Source organism: Eriocheir sinensis, unplaced genomic scaffold (assembly GCF_024679095.1).
Source record: "Eriocheir sinensis breed Jianghai 21 unplaced genomic scaffold, ASM2467909v1 Scaffold1498, whole genome shotgun sequence".
In the NCBI taxonomy this organism is placed as follows: Eukaryota; Metazoa; Arthropoda; class Malacostraca; order Decapoda; family Varunidae; genus Eriocheir; species Eriocheir sinensis.
In genome coordinates this window covers 50,903-63,281 of record NW_026110848.1, presented here as the reverse complement: position 1 = coordinate 63,281, position 12,379 = coordinate 50,903, and the positions used below count along the sequence as shown (strand labels likewise).

Sequence of the window (12,379 nt, the reverse complement as noted above, 5' to 3'; positions counted from 1 at the left end):
ACACAAATATACAATATATATATATATATATATATATATATATATATATATATATATATATATATGTGTGTGTGTGTGTGTGTGTGTGTGTGTGTGTGTGTGTGTGTGTGTGTGTGTGCAGCAAATCTCTCTCTCTCTCTCTCTCTCTCTTTATCTTGTTCACTTTCTTTTGGGTACGTTTTGTCCGGATTTGGTACGTTTTGTTGGCTCGATTTGGTACGATTAGCTAAATCGGATTGGCAACCCTGGTCAGTGCTCCGTCCATCACCACCGAGGTTGGACGTACGGCCGTGCTCTCCCTCCTCGTCCACCTCCTGAGTATTCCTGGCGGGCAGCGATGAGCAAGCAGAAGAGACGCAACGCCTTCTTCTACTTCATGATGGCCAAGAAACCTGAGGTGGAGAAGGCTCAAGAGAAAGGTGGAGAAGCGGCTCAAGAGAAAGGTGGAGATGGCTGCTGGTGATTTATGGAGTGGCAGGTGAGGTGCCGCATGTCACTCACTGGTTCCTCCTTTATTCTTCCTCTCCTTCTTTCCCCTGTGCCTGTCTTAGCTAGGAATGCTTAGCTAGGAATAAATAGTGGGGAATTAAGAGGACTTATGATGTCCCCACCTCTTAGGACTAGTTAGCCAGTATCTTAGTTAATCAAATCAAGGTGTCTGTCATAACGCGCTTTAAAAAGTGGCTATTGTTGGGGCAGTTACCACCTCTCATTGTCATCAGGGTTGTGGGCTGCCGGGTGCTCCGGTAAGGGCGATTAGGCGAGGTGTGGCACTGTTACGTAATACTTGCAATGGAGCTTCAAGGGTTCATGGCGCGGGTTCATGGCACCGCTGACGTTCTTACCTAGCGAATATAGAGTCGGACTGGGTTGCTGAAGGGGGCCGTTCCATCTAGTGGCTGGAGTGGGCCCGGGCCCATATAAGCTAAAATATCAAAATATTCAAATAATACACATTGGCATGGGTTAAGTCCAGGGGCCCATGTGTCATGCCCCGGGATTTTCTTTTTCTATTTCCTCTATTTCCCAACACGTCCTCTGCGTGTATCGAAACACGCGATAAATTAATCAAGGCAAGGTGTGGGTATTCGCCGGCTGCCTGGGATTGAACCCGCGACCAACGTGACGGGAGAGCCACTCCTTACCGAGTCGGCCAAAGAGGTACCCCGCTGGCTAAGTGGGTTATGGGAGGCTCGTTCATCAGGCATAGTTGCCGCACTACACATGTACCTTGGGGGGCCCATGTGCCGTTGACAGTTAACTTAGCATATAAGTTGTGATCAATATTGAAAATTTAATGAATTAAAATATGTGGGTCCTGCAGAGCGCTTCGGCGGAAGTGGGACCAGATAAATAAGAAACACGAGTAAGTACATTGGCACACGGACACATAGGCCAATCCGACCCTGAGTGAAGATGCTTACCCAGTGAAGGTATACGAGGCAAGAGAGTCATAAGGGCCTGGTGCCTCTTCTCTGTTTCTGTTCAGCCTCAACCTGGTCATATCTGTTCTTAACCCGGTGGTAGCAGCGGGGATCATGTTTCTTAAAGGCCCCTCCAAGCGAATTAATGAAAAAAAAATCATCACTCACGCAAACCATTTCATAATATATATCAACGCATTTGTGATCAGTTTATGATTCATCTATTTTTGGGGGGTTATGTCATGGTACACGGTAAAGCCACAAATTTGGCCCGTTGGTGGTACACGGTAAAGCCACAAATTTGGCCCGTTGCTGGTACACAGTAAAGCCACAAATTTGGCCCGTTGCTGGTACACGGTAAAGCCACAAATTTGGCCCGTTGCTGGTACACGGTAAAGCCACAAATTTGGCCCGTTGCTGGTACACGGTAAAGCCACAAATTTGGCCCGTTGCTGGTACACAGTAAAGCCACAAATTTGGCCCGTTGCTGGTACACGGTAAAGCCACAAATTTGGCCCGTCGCTGCAACCGGGTTAAACATATTCACACTAGTGCTGGTGATTACATGTTCAATGAGGCTGTTCCACTTGTTAGTAATCCTCAGGGTTGGCATTAAACCCCCCCCCCCAAAAAAAAAAAAAAAAAAAAAAAAAACAGCCAGCCAGGCAGGGAACTCACAGGCACAGGTGGGCAGCACAAGTCGGAAAACATACACTCCACAAAATGCTTGCTTGCACCCCTGACTCACAGTGGCACCAACCAACACCTGCCATTATTATTGTATCAAAATATTGGTAAACATTAGAAAAAATAAATGCATTTCATATGTTACACTCCCATTGAAAATTATGATATGTTTTTCTACACAGACACGTTTTCAAGAGAGAAATAGGTTGTCTTGAAATATATAGATTTTTATATCCTGTATATGAGAGAGAGAGAGAGAGTCTAACCAAGATAGCCAGCCAGACAGAGCACAAGATATGTACAACATATGCACACCTAAAAAGTAAACTTTCATATGTTATATAATAAATTAGATTGCGTGAGTCCCCCATCCAGTACATTGTCCCGTCCACCAGGCTCAGCCCAGCAATAGGTCTGGCTTGGCCCGCTCAGGCATCACACATATCAGGCTGCATTGAGTTCGTTATATGCTGCACATCATGGTATTACATGTATATCCATAAGATGTTTATTTCAAGGATTTTGAGTGCTTGAAGAACAGCTATTTGTGGCCCAATCTCCCCCCTGAGTGAGCCCTTGTGGTCAAAACACCCGCCCTTCAGGGGTTCAAGATCATGTGGGATGTGCTCACTACTCCAGGTCCATAACTCATAGAGAATGAACTCCAACACTTAAGCCCTGAACTTAGATATTTAGATGAATTGTATGTTTTTAATCAGTTTCTCATATTCCAACTTTGCCCTGAGAGTCAGTTTTTTACCTAGTTTTTAACCCGTCCGCTGCGATTGGCACGATTTGGCTTTCACTGGTAGCCTGGTAACGTATAGTCCCAGGTCTTTCTCTGCCTCTGTGGTGGATAGTGGAGTGTTTCCATGTGGTATTGGTGTGCTGGATATCCCTTCACTGGTAGCCTGGTAAAATACACTCCCAGGTCTTTCTCTGCCTCTGTGGTGGATAGTGGAGTGTTTCCCATGTGGTATTGGTGTGCTGGATATCCCTTCACTGGTAGCCTGGGAACATTTAGTCCCAGGTCTTTCTCTGCCCCTGTGGTGAATTGTGGAGTGTTTCCCGTGTGGTATTGGTGTGCTGGATATCCCTTCACTGGTTGTCTGGTAACGTATAGTCCCATGTCTTTCTCTGCCTCTGTGGTGGATAGTGGAGTGTTTCCCATGTGGTATTGGTGTGCTGGATATCCCTTCACTGGTAGCCTGGTAGCGTATAGTCCCAGGTCTTTCTGTGCCTCTGTGGTGGAAAGTGGAGTGTTTCCCATGTGGTATTGGTGTGCTGGATATCCCTTCACTGGTAGCCTGGTAACACACTCCCAGGTCTTTCTCTGCCTCTATGGTGGATAGTGGAGTGTTTCCCACGTGGTATTGGTGTGCTGGATATCCCTTCACTGGTAGCCTGGTAACATATAGTCCTAGGTCATTCTCTGCCTCTGTGGTGGATAGTGGAGTGTTTCCCATGTAGTATTGGTGTGCTGGATATCCCTTCACTGGTAGCCTGGGAACATATAGTCCCAGGTCTTTCTCTGCCCCTGTGGTGAATTGTGGAGTGTTTCCCATGTGGTATTGGTGTGCTGGATATCCCTTCACTGGTAGCCTGGTAAAGTATAGTCCCAGGTCTTTCTCTGCCTCTGTGGTGGATAGTGGAGTGTTTCCCATGTGGTATTGATGTGCTGGATATCCCTTCACTGGTAGCCTGGTAAAGTATAGTCCCAGGTCTTTCTCTGCATCTGTGGTGGATAGTGGAGTGTTTCCCATGTGGTATTGGTGTGCTGGATATCCCTTCACTGGTAGCCTGGTAACATACACTCCCAGATCTTTCTCTGCCTCTGTGGTGGATAGTGGAGTGTTTCCCATGTGGTATTGGTGTGCTGGATATCCCCTCCCAAGGTGCAGGAATTTACATTTTTCTTCATTGAATTGTAGCAGCCACTTTTTGTTCCATTCCTATAGCTTGGTGAGGTCTTCTTATAGGAAATCCACAGTCAAGGGGCTAAGCAGAATTTTCCAGGCCTTTTTCCCCGATGCAAATAGTTAGAACCTGAGCGGGGTGATGAATGTACCCTCTTTACCCCCCTCCCACAGGCACTCCCGAAGGAACAGTGGAGGAAGTACCAGCTGATGACCGGAGAAAGCAGGGAGAGGCTGGAGTGCCGAGGGGTGCCGCTGCGGTGCCTGGACGAGGCGGACCGGGAGGAAAAGCACCAGGCCGAGGAGATGAAGAGGGACATTGCCGACTTGGTGGACATGTACCGGATGGGCAATGGTGTCTGGTGTGTGCGTGCGAGTGTATGCGTACATGTGTGTGTGTGTTTACCTAGTTGTGACATATGGGAAAAGAGCTATGCTGGTGCTGTCCCGTCTCCATATCCACTCTTTTCTAATTTTTCCTTAACCTGGTGGTAGCAGCGGGGATCATGTTTCTTAATGGTCCCTCCAAGCGAGAAAAATGAGAAAAAATCACCCCTCATACAAACCATTTCATAATATATATCAAAGCATTTGTGATCAGTTTATGTATCATCTATTTTGGGGGGTTTATATCATGGCACAAATTTGGCCCGTCGCATCTACACGGTAAAGCCACAAATTTGGCCCGTCGCTGCTACACGGTAAAGCCACAAATTTTGCCCGTCGCTGCTACACGGTAAAGCCACAAATTTGGCATTCGCTGCTACACGGTGAAGCCACAAATTTGGCCCGTTGCTGCTACACGGTAAAGCCACAAATTTGGCCCGTCGCTGCTACACGGTAAAGCCACAAATTTGGCATTCGCTGCTACACGGTAAAGCCACAAATTTGGCCCGTCGCTGCTACTAGGTTAAATTGACCTCTCTTTTGGACACTCCTCTGAGCGCTTTTTGTGGGAGCAGCAAATAGCAGGCTTTTTTTTCATTAATGTTTCTTTTTTTTTGCCCTTGAGCTGCTTCCTCTGCTGTAAAAAAAGAGAAAGTATATAATCCCTGTGATCACTGCTCCTCATCTTCACATGGAAATACCAGCAACAAGAACAATGCAACTCACACCAATCCTTTGTTCCCTTCCTCACCCTTCCCCGCAGCCATTGTGCTGCCTCGGCCAGGAAGCACTCGCTGGAGACTCACAAGCTGCTGGGTGACTCGGAGGGCTTCGGGAACAGCCTTGAGGAAACTGCCGAGAATCTGAAGCAGCTCTTGTCCAAGGTGAGGTGTTAGTGACGGGGTGCAGGCCTCCCATAGTTCCCAGTGTGTTGATTTACGATGTTTTGCATATACAGGTAACTCCGGATTTACGCGAGTATTGTGAAGAGGTCATTGCGTAAATCCAAAACACTGTAGTAAATCCAACAAGAGGTAGGTTTGTATTGCCTCCTGTATCACTCTGACTCCTCTCCCGCGCGTGGTTCCTCGTTTGGCTGCCCTTCCCCTCGTGTTATCACAGCAGCGAGTGTGTTGTTGAGTAGCGTGGGTAGTGTATTGTTGTTCAAGTGGCGCGGGAAGAAATGAGCTCAGCTGTGTGACCGTGTGAGTCCAGTTGCTTGAGACATCTGGTGGACACTCCAGAAAATATCGCGTATAAAAAGAAAAAATGTGTAAATTAAACATTTATTTTGATTTTGGACCACGCGTTATATCAAAAACGCGTAAACCAAACTCGCGTAAATCTAGAGTTACTGCATTAACTCTCATGACCTATACAGTGATGATGCTCCCAGCCAGGACTGGGATGAGGACGTCCCTGTCCACACCCTGCAGCTCAACAAGCATACCACATGTTGAACACTGTCACAGGTGGGTGCTCAAACACTGAAGGTTTGAACAAGACAAATAGAAAAGAATATACACGGAAAGTTCTTGAGAGAGAGAGAGAGAGAGAGAGAGAGAGAGGAGTCGAGTTAGAGCAGTAAATAAAGGGAGAATGAGAGAGTTAAAGAGATAGAAATGAAGAGGAAGGGTATGGATCAACTTTCTCTCTCTCTCTCTCTCTCTCTCTCTCTGTTGAAGGGTGCAGGCTGAGGTAGAAAATGTTTTGTCTAAGTTGAAAGCATCTTGTAAATTAATATAACAAAAATAGAAATGGTTAAATTCTATCTCTCTCTCTCTCTCTCTCTCTCTCTCTCTCTCCCCCAAAGGTCAAGATCTTCTCCCCGGACCTGCTGTACCGGTTGATGTACTTGGCGGCAGTGAGTGACATCCCCCTGTCCGTGACCACTGAGATGCTGGAAGAGTGTGGCCTGGACTACCTCCCCAAAACAGCCTGCTCGGTGAGTCCCTGGCATGTTAGTCCTGTATATTTAACCCGGTAGCAGTGGGGATCATGATTCTTAATGGTAGCATATGATAGGAAGGGACAGGTGTTGGGACTGTGTGGCAGAGAAGAGGGGAGGAAAGGACCCACGGAATTGAACGCCTAGACTATATGAAATGGTTTGACTATACTAGAATTCTTACAGTAGCATCATTAAGCCATGTATGTACGCAAACTAAACATTATTTAAGATATTTACAACAGAATGGAATGAAAGTGTGTGTGTGTGTGTGTGTGTGTGTGTGTAATTCAGCTCTTGGTCTGCTGCGGGTAAACCAGCCAGCCGTTCCCCTACGGAAGAGCACAGAGCTCGTAATACCAATCTTTGGGCAGGACTGAGACCACTCACACACAACACACCGCCACAACGAGGTCACAACCCCTTGCCTGACGTCGCGTACACTGCTAGGTGAACAGGGGCTACACGTGAAAGACCCAACTCATCTTCACCCGGCAAGGGAATTGAGCCCCGGCCCTTCTGGTTGTGAGGCAGACGCTCTTCCCACTGAGCTACCGGGCCGTGGGTTGTGGGCTGTGGGTGAGTTGTGGGCATTTCCAGGGTTAGTTTTGTGCCCCTGGTGGAAGTGTGACCCTTCCTCTGTACTGTGTGTGTGTGTGTGTGTGTGTGTGTGTGTGCATCACAGCCTAGTTCAGACTTCACCAAAGCATGCATTGTGTTCAAGTGATCTCATACAAGCAAGCATATTAACCCAGCAGCAGCGACGGGCAAAATTTGTTGAGGCGGGATGCAGCGTGCTCTGAGGCGACCCCGGGCAGGAGGCAACATGCGACCTCGAGCACCAGACCTTTGACCTCTATTCAGGAGCAGTAAGTAGTAGCCTTTTTTTTTTTTTTTTTTTTTTTACACCCTTGAACTGTCTCCTTAGCTGTAAAAAAAAAAAAAAAAAAAAAAAACCTGACTCATTGCCGTCCTGGGGTGAACAGACTGTGATCCAGGTGAACGTATTACTCGGGTAACTTATTCACTGAGGCGTGTGTTGCCGGCGAGAAAATGAGTCATCCTCACTCTGCTCCGAGTCTATTATGGAACATTCTCTCTCTCTCTCTCTCTCTCTCTCTCTCTCTCTCTCTCTCAACAAATCCTACGAAGAAAGGCTTTCTCTCTAACTGTTCTCTCTTGAGAAACGTCGCCTGAGGAAAACTGATCGAATGTTTTAAAATACTTAATGGTTTCACGAATGTAGACAGATCAACATTGTTTATGATCGATGACACTTTGCGCACGAGGAACAATGGCGTAAAACTCAGATGTAGACAAGTAAATTCAGACTGCACCAAATTTTTCTTCACCAACGTTGTAGAAAGGAATGAATAAGCTCCCATCATCAGTGGTCCAGTGTAACACGATTGACTCCTTCAAAAATAAGCTCGACCGTCACTTCCTTCAACTTAATATCAACTAGAGTAGAAATGCAACGTTTTGGAGTCTTCTGATTAATGTAAAATCATTTAGTTTAAGGACAGACCACCAAGTCTGACCATGGGGTCTGTGGTCTGATTTTCTATGTAAATCTAAATCTCTCTCTCTCTCTCTCTGCCCACATTTCGACTGCCACACACATTTGACCAGGCTTTCCTAGGAGTTGTGGGCATTTCCAGGGGTAGTTTTGTGACCCTTCCTCTGTACTGTGAACCTAAAGAAACACACATTTGACCAGGCTTTCCTAGGAGTTGTGAGCATTTCCAGGGGTAGTTTTGTGACCCTTCCTCTGTACTGTGAACCTAAGAAAACACACATTTGACAAGGCTTTCCTAGGAGTTGTGGGCATTTCCAGGGGTAGTTTTGTGACCCTTCCTCTGTACTGTGAACCTAAAGAAACACACATATGACCAGGCTTTCCTAGGAGTTGTGGGCATTTCCAGGGGTAGTCTTGTGACCCTTCCTCTGTACTGTGAACCTAAGGAAACACACATATGACAAGGCTTTCCTAAGAGTTGTGGGCATTTCCAGGGGTAGTCTTGTGACCCTTCCTCTGTACTGTGAACCTAAAGAAACACGCATATTTTTTTTTTTTTTTTACAACAAAGGAGGCAGCTCAAGGGCAACAAAAAAAAGAAAACAATAATAAAAAAAAGCCCGCTACTCGCTGCTCCTAATGTAAAGCAAAAGAGGTGGCCGAAAGGAGGATCAAATACAGGAGGAGAGGTGTCCTGATACCCTCCTCTTGAAAGAGTTCAAGTCGTAGGCAGGAGGAAATACAGATGAAGGAAGATTGTTCCAGAGTTTACCAGCGTGAGGGATGAAAGAGTGAAGATGTTGGTTAACTCTTGCATAAGGGGTTTGGACAGTATAGGGATGAGCATGAGTAGAAAGTCGAGTGCAGCGGGGCTGGGGGGGAGGCATGCAGTTAGCAAGTTCAGAAGAGCAGTCATGACAAGGCTTTCCTAGGAGTTGTGGGCATTTCCAGGGGTAGTCTTGTGACCCCTCCTCTGTACTGTGAACCTAAGGAAACACACATATGACCAGGCTTTCCTAGGAGTTGTGGGCATTTCCAGGGGTAGTTTTGTGACCCAGGTGGTAGTGTGATCCTTCCTCTGTACTGTGAACCTATGAAAACACACATTTGACCAGGCTTTCCTAGGAGTTGTGGGCATCTCCAGGGGTAGTTGTGTGACCCTGGTGGTAGTGTGACCCTTCTTTTGTACCATGAACCTAAGGGAAACACACATTTGCCAAGGCTTTCCTAGGAGTTGTGGGCATTTCCAGGGGTAGTTTTGTGACCCTGGTAGTAGTTTGACCCTTCTTCTGTACTGTGAACCTAAGGAAACACATTTGACCAGGCCCTTCCTAGGTGTTGTGGGCATTTCCAGGGGTAGTTTTGTGACCTTGGTAGTAGTGTGAACCTTCCTCTGTACCATGAACCTAAGGGAACACACATTTGACCAGGCTTTCCTAGGTGTTGTGGGAATTGCCAGGGGCAGTTTTGTGACCCTGGTGGTAGTTTGACCATTCCTTTGTACCATGAACCTAAAGAAACACATATTTGACCAGGCTTTCCTAGGAGTTGTGGGCATTTCCAGGGGTAGTTTTGTGACCTAGGTAGTAGTTTGACCCTTCCTCTGTACTGTGAACCTAAAGAAACACACATTTGACCAGGCTTTCTTAGGATTTGTGGGCATTTCCCGGGGTAGGTGTGTGACCCTGGTGGTAGTGTGCCCCTTCCTCTGTACCGTGAACCTAAAGAAACCCATTTACCAAGGCTTTCTTAGGATTTGTGGGCATTTCCCGGGGTAGGTGTGTGACCCTGGTGGTAGTTTGACCCTTTCTCTGTACCGTGAACCTAAGGAAACACTCATTTGACCGGGCTTTCCTAGGAGTTGTGGGCATTTCGCAGGGTAGTTGTGTGACCCTGGTGGTAGTGTGACCCTTCCTCTGTACCGTGAACCAAAGGAAACACACATTTGACCAGGCTTTCCTAGGAGTTGTGAGCATTTCCCAGGGTAGTTGTGTGACCCTGGTGGTAGTGTGACCCTTCCTCTGTACCGTGAACCTAAAGAAACGCATATTTGGCAAGGCTTTCCCTAGGAGTTGTGGGCATTTCCCAGGGTAGTTGTGTGACCCTGGTGGTAGTTTGACCCTTCCTCTGTACCATGAACCTAAGGGAACACACATTTGACCAGGCTTTCCTAGGAGTTGTGGGCATTTCCCGGGGTAGTTGTGTGACCCTGGTGGTAGTGTGACCCTTCCTCTGTACTGTGAACCTAAGGAAACACACATTTCACCAGGCTTTCATAGGAGTTGTGGGCATTTCCAGGGGTAGTTTTGTGACCCTTCTTCTGTACTGTGAACCTAAAGAAACACGTATTTGACCAGGCTTTCCTAGGAGTTGTGGGCATTTCCCGGATTAGGTGTGTGACCCTGGTGGTAGTGTGACACTTCCTCTGTACTGTGAACCTAAAGAAACACACATTTGACCAGGCTTTCCTAGGAGTTGTGGGCATTTCCCGGATTAGGTGTGTGACCCTTCCTCTGTACCGTGAAACAAGGAAACACACATTAGAACTCAACCCACCTCCGTTTTGGCCCTGGGAGGTGGTTGGTGTGAGGGTCTGAACCAGGCTCACCAGCAGGGACTTGGCACGACGCACATTATAACTTGTGACTATAATTCAGCGTCTAACTGCTGCTGCTGCGGAGGTCATAACTTTGGTGTGTCATATTTTTTTTTTTTTTTTGTGTGTGTGTGTGAGGAGGAGGAAGAGGAAGGAAGATTATAGATTTTTCCTTTTCAGATGTGGAGGTAACTCACACTCTCTCTCTCTCTCTCTCTCTCTCTCTCTCAGGAATGAGAAAATAGATTAATTTTATATACTTTTATTATTATTATTATTATTATTATTATTATTATTATTATTATTATTATTATTATTATTGTTATTATTATTATTGTTATTATTATTATTATTATTATTATTATTATTATTATTATTATTATTATTATTATTATTATTACAGATCGTGCAACTGATGGAAGCTGGCAAAGGAAGTTGCTGATATGTGGTAAGTTACTGTTGTCTCTTTCAACCATGATTTCTACCAGTCTACCACAATCTACCAGGGTCTAACCACCACACAATATTTGCCCAACATCCCTCTACTAGTCTACCACAATTCAACCATCAGTCATCACAAGTTCAACCCAAAAACTTAGCTTGTTCAAAACTTTTTCAGCTCTGTAACCCCAGAATTTCAACCCAAGACCTGACATTCAACCACAATTTCTACCACTCCACCACAATCTACCGGGACCTAACCACCATATATCTTTTCAGGGCTATGGCTGACTGGCTGGTGCTGTCTGGTCACTCAGCTCAGTAAGGGACTGGAAGCTGGATCTCTCTCTCTCTCACAAAAAAAAGTAACGTAAAAGTGTATAAGGTCCATTGAAAAGAAGAGAGAGAGCCATCTCATCCTCTCTCTCTCTCCCCTCAGCATCCAGGCGGCATCTTGGGAGGGGAGGGGAAGAGAAGAGAAGAGAAGGGAAGGGAAGGGAAGGGAAGAATACAATAGCTCACTGGTGAACAGAGGAAAGAGACAAGGAAGAAGAAGAAGAAGAGTAGGTTTAAATATATCCATTGTAATATATATTTCCAAACTTTATTAGTCTTCTCTTTATAGAAATACAGAGAGAGAGAGTTAGTTCCATCTCTCTCTCTCTCTCATCTCTGCCCTTCAATTAATCTCCCTCCATCTTCTCCCCAACAAGACTCGTCTCCCCCAGCATCCAGGCAGCATCTTGAAGGCCTGACTGGTTCCCTCGGCTCAGTGGTCTCGTCTCTGTCTCCCTCCCTGCAAGAGTCTGGCAGAGTTTAGTGCCAAAAATGTGTGTGTGTGTGTGTGTGTGTGTGTGTGTGTGTGTGTGTGTGTGTGTGTGTGTGTGTGTGTGTGTGTGTGTGTCTCTCTCTCTCTCTCTCTCTCTCTCTCTCTCTCTCTCTCTCTCTCTCTCTCTCTCTCTCTCTCTCTCTCTCTCTCTCTCTCTCTCTCTCTCTCTCTCTCTCAACTGACAACCCCAGCCCCACAGGGTGTCCCCCCACAGTGTGACAACCCCCCAGACACATGCCCCCAGACAGACATAAGGACCCCCTCTCTCTCTCTCTCTCTCTCTCTCTGCAAGAAGTGTCAGTTTGCTCAATAAATAAACAAGCAATTTCTGGTGTTTTTTTCGTCCATTCTGCAAAGTTTACACAGAGGCAGACCTTGATAAAAGTGGAGATAACAAGGAAACGATGAGGAAGAGGAAAGATTAAGCTATTTTTTGGCATAGGAGGAAAGGAGGAAGACAGGAAGGAAAAGGGAGAGAAATGGAGTTGAACTTGGAGGAGGAAATGAACAAAACCACTAAAGTTACACTGGAGAAATACACAGACCTTAATAAAAGTGGAGATAGGAGAGGAATGAAAAGGAGGAGGAGGAAAAGGAAAGTAAGCTATTTTTTGGTGTAGGAGAAAAGGAGG

At 46.2% G+C, this 12,379-nt stretch overlaps 1 long non-coding RNA gene across 1 annotated transcript; it reads left to right on the top strand.

Annotated features, from left to right (window-relative positions):
• Nucleotides 1-3,605: 3,605 nt before the first annotated feature.
• Nucleotides 3,606-11,711, top strand: LOC126990214 (uncharacterized). Its single transcript, XR_007744121.1, has 6 exons — nt 3,606-5,298; nt 5,796-5,886; nt 6,228-6,359; nt 7,121-7,231; nt 10,881-10,925; nt 11,198-11,711. It is a non-coding gene; the product is annotated as an uncharacterized LOC126990214 (long non-coding RNA).
• Nucleotides 11,712-12,379: the final 668 nt, after the last annotated feature.